This window comes from Gambusia affinis, linkage group LG19 (assembly GCF_019740435.1).
Source record: "Gambusia affinis linkage group LG19, SWU_Gaff_1.0, whole genome shotgun sequence".
In the NCBI taxonomy this organism is placed as follows: Eukaryota; Metazoa; Chordata; class Actinopteri; order Cyprinodontiformes; family Poeciliidae; genus Gambusia; species Gambusia affinis.
In genome coordinates this window covers 15,098,763-15,103,431 of record NC_057886.1, presented here as the reverse complement: position 1 = coordinate 15,103,431, position 4,669 = coordinate 15,098,763, and the positions used below count along the sequence as shown (strand labels likewise).

At 35.9% G+C, this 4,669-nt stretch overlaps 1 long non-coding RNA gene across 1 annotated transcript; it reads right to left on the bottom strand.

Moving 5' to 3' along the window:
* Positions 1 to 255: 255 nt before the first annotated feature.
* LOC122821943 lies at positions 256 to 3,997 on the bottom strand. Its single transcript, XR_006369083.1, has 4 exons — positions 3,844 to 3,997; positions 1,577 to 1,623; positions 1,110 to 1,181; positions 256 to 634 (listed from the first exon to the last, which is right to left on the bottom strand). It is a non-coding gene; the product is annotated as an uncharacterized LOC122821943 (long non-coding RNA).
* Positions 3,998 to 4,669: the final 672 nt, after the last annotated feature.

The following is a 4,669-nucleotide window of genomic DNA, read 5'->3' as shown; positions in this document are numbered from 1 at the left end:
AGTCGGTATCGGAAGTCAAAAAAAGTGGATTACTAAGTATGTCTTGGTTTTTATTCATATGATTCTTTTGTATATTTTGTCAGTTTTAGAATAATATTAAAATTATATTATTTTTACCAAAATTAATACTTTTTTTTGTTTTACTATTTATCTACTTGTGATGTTGAATGTTTTGAAGCATGTTTCTATCAGAAATATTGGCAAATTTTGACTATTTTAGAAAGAACAATAAATAGGAAGTCAATAAAACAAGAAAAAACAACTAAATTGCTTTTAAATCTGTAGTTAGGCATGGAGACATACCCGTTATTACACCTTCCAAAACTTCAGAGCGTTTAATTTTTTTTCTATTGTCTGAAGCTTTCTCCTTTAAGATGAAAGAGGTAAACATGAGATATTTGTTCAAAAGGGAAGAAAAAAATTTAACAAAACGTCTTAATCCACATCAAAATTCTCAAACGGATTATTGATCCAATGAGTGAAAATCACCGGCCATTTAGAGTGGATTTGTCTGCAAGGCAGCGATAAACGACAGCTGCTTTTTTTTTCTTCACGGCTTAGCGTCCCGTTTCTTAGAAGACGGTGCTTGAAGGACGCGCTTTCAGAGTAAACAGGCCAAAGAAGGGGACGGTTTCTGTGAAGACAATGCGAGACGATGTAGAAAGTAAATGATTAATTGTCACAGATTCTCGAAAAAGAATTTAATTGGTTGCAAATTTCAAAGCTAGAAAAAAAAAAAATAATTATTATCTTTGCTCACACTCTGAAATCTGTTTCCCTGTGAAATGAGCTACACAAGGAAGCTGTGCAAACACATCATGGCACCTTTATAAAATAAGGAGGATGCCTGAATTTAATTTGACATTCTTACACGACCACTAAGTTGATGCTAATTGGATTTGTGGATGAGCCATAAAAGCAAAATAAAAAAAGGGGTTTTATATCTCCGAATGCTTTTAATCTCTATGACTCCAGCCCTTTTTCTGTCTGCTTAGATCATATCCCTCTTTTCTACCTTTCTCTCTCTTGCGCTAACTCTCATTTTACTGTCAACAAAGACTGCGGAGCCTTCCCACGGCCCCTAAAGGAATCTCTCACACTGCACTCACATAATCACTTCAGACCCGGCTGTTTAGGCCGACATCTCCGCCGGGACCCGCCAGCCGCAAGCCAAATCAGACCTCCGAGTGGAGAAGAGAAAAGGTAAAAAAGAAAAGAGGAACAACAGAAACAACGAGGTGAACGTCAAAGAGGAGAACATCAGCAGCCTGGCCTGCTAGCGGCGAAGTGTCACTCTTCTACTGCAGCTGACAAACTACGAGATTAAAGGCATTTTTTACGGTTTCTATGGAACCAACATTTTAAGCGTCCTGAGTTTTGGTTTTATTTGAATTATGCAGGCAACATGTGATAAATGTGGCACAAAAAATAAGGTTTGCAATCAGTGGAAGCTATAAAATACAGATTATTTTGAGACAGCATTCTGTAACATGAGCTAATCCCATGTCTAATCCCGTGTTAGTTAATAAACTCAAACCCTGACAGCAAAGATAGAGTTCAGTCCACTGTGACTTACCTCCATCCTCCATGGTTTGGATGAAACGTTTTGCTTAACGTCCAATCCTTAATCCAAGTGAATACATGTGGAGTCAGATTGAGAAAATCAGAATACTGAGGATTAAAGTCAGAATTCTGACTTTGAGGTCTGACTTTCAAGTCAAGTAAAGATTAAAATAACAATTCTGAGAAAAAAGTCTGAATTTTCAGCCAGAATTTTAACTTTAATCTCAAAATTCTGAGATTAAAGTTAAAATTTTGAGGATTGAAGTCTGAATTCTGAGATTAAAGTCAGAACTTGGCTGTACAATGGCTGCTGGAAAAGACAAGCGTTCTGTTGTTGAGTTACTATCCAGAAACCATTTGCTGCATTCTTTTTGGCTGTGCAGAAGGCTCTACTTCTGTTATTCAAAGAAGTGCAGTTCTGTAATTGCGCATGTGTTTGCAGCCATTTTTACATGCAAGTGTAAATACTGATTTTGGGGGCGTGGCCAGAAGCGGCTAATTTAGATTTAAAGTGAAATGAGGCCCTAAACCAGCTCATTCTGACTGAAGTCTCATTATCTAAGAATAATTTTGCACAAAATAATAAAATGAACATGTTTTGTATAAAACACATGTTCAAGGAAGCATAGTAGTTCACCTTTAAAGTCAAATTTCACTATAAGATTCAAAGACCAAATGTGATGTTGAGTTTTTTCTAGTTATATCAAAGACGGTGGATTTAATGGCATGTCTAATGACTTCTTATGCAGGAAAATGGGCTTCATGCATAACCTCCAGCGCTGTTAGAAAAAAGCCTTTTCTCATCCAATTAGAGGCATCCATTGGAGGACTGAATCTCCAAACAGCTCAAAACGAGGCTCTTTTTATCCAAAGACGGATAATAAAAAGGAGCTGTTGTTGCCTGTTCTCTGGCTAATATGATGGTCAGCAACACTGGAATTACATTAAACCATCTAGGTGGATCATACAACAAGAAAAAAAATTAGAATTGAATCTTAATTGGTTGGAATTAACTTAACAGACGGCATCTTTGCAAAAAAGTTTCAAATATAACTTGGGCTAGTCATGACTGAAGTAACATTTCCTGTCTGCTAGAATAGATTGCCTATATTAGCCTCATTATTGAGGTCTTAATTAAGCAGGCTAATGTGAAATGTTTGATACACATTGCAGAATGAAATATGCTTGTTTTTCTCATTCAGTCAGAGGCTGAGTTATGCATCCCAATTTGACTGACTCCCAAACTTAATTTCCCCTCCAGTGTTGATTTGTGTGGAGATATTTGCATAGTAAAGTGTTTTTATAGAAGCTGAAAGGCTTTCCGGGTAAAAATGTGTAAAACATCACAGCTGAAAAAGTGCAAATTAGGAGCCAAGTATTTTGAGGGTATAACTGATTTTAATTTGAAATTATGAAAACAAAGAGCTTTTCACTAACAGTATTTTAATTGGATTTAAAAATGGATTTGTTATATAAAGTGAAGCTTTAATGACCTGTATAATCTGGAATAGAATATCAAAGCCTCAGAGAACAAATATCCCCATTTTAAAACTTTTTAAACAATATAATGGTCTAATAAACATCCACTAGTTTTTTGTGTAGTTTTCTTCTTTGTCGTTTGTCAAAAATGTTATGTTTTTTTAAAACAAAACTGCAATAGAAAAATCTTTTCCAGTCACATGATCAACAACCGGATGTTCCTACTGGTGTAACCCACGAACAAGAAGACAACAGGAAGTAGTGGGACATTATGTTTGACAATTTTTAAGTTTTCTTCCAACTTTCAGATTTATATAATTTCTTAAGCATCTATAAGCTATTTTGACAAACTAGGTTGAGTCCTAGTCACCATTTGCAACTACGTCACTTAATCATTGGAGGCGCCATGAGGCGAGGGACAGGAGTATTGAACAGATCAACTGAAATTGTTTTCCAAAGTTGTTTTTGCCAGTTAATTCTTGGCTTTTACTTGTTCGAGTTGAGCTAATTTATAAACAGACCCATACCTCCTCCTTCCTGACGTAATGGTCAAATTACCAACTTTGCCTGAATTCACGCCACATGATTTATATCACTATGCCTTAAACAGCGTTTCCCCTTCAACCGGAGCGGCATTAAAAACGTACAGAGGACGAGATGCTAACCTGCTTTTTCCATACATGCTAGGCTACATGACGGTGCGGTTACTGATGGTTGGAGGCCTACCTTCGCCATAATGCAATATTTTTTATTTTTCTAATAATACTTACTTATAAAGAATAGGAATGTTAATCTTCTTACCTGGTAAAAAGTGTTCATTTCAACTCCGCGGTTACACCGAGGGCTGACAGTCATTGTGATTGACAGCTGCTATCCATTGCTACCGCAACTTTACTCATTAAGTTATAAAATAAAATGGCACGTTTGGTTTCTATCCTTATCTGTTTGTGCAGTCGACCGCACAGCATCCTGTGGTCATTTTTAAACTGAAATCAACTTAATAAAAGCGATATTATTCTACCAGATGTGCTTTTTGACTAGCTTTACAGGACCGCATTGGTTGTTTGGACGTCCGTCATGGCGGAGTGGGCGGAGTTTCGAAGGGAGTGACGTCACGTGCAAAAAGGTCAAAACACACACTATTGATATGATATAATGTCCGAAAATACAGATAGTGAAACAATATCACAATTATATTAATCGATTATGAATGAGGAGGAAACGATTATTATAACTGCTTCTTTCAGTTGCTTAGAAGTTTATTAGATAAATGCTTTTTAACAACCTACATAATAATCTGTATTCTAAATAAATATTTGTGTATTAAATATGTAACATCATTTAACTTCATTAAGCAGCCATGAAGATTCATTCATTAGGCAAACAGGATAACAAAGACAAAACCTACAAAGAAGATAAAATCTGAACGCAAATAAATAAAGTTGTGACAACCTTAAATATAATGCGTTTTCTTTCAATAAATTTACTTCAGCCGAAGTCATTTCAGAGACAGAAAAGGACGCAGGTTGCCTTTCAAGGCTTTGATTCACTTGGCTTTCTTTCAGATATGCTGCGCCATTACTCTGTTTCATAATAAAAAATGTCGAGCATGAAGAACAAAGAAACA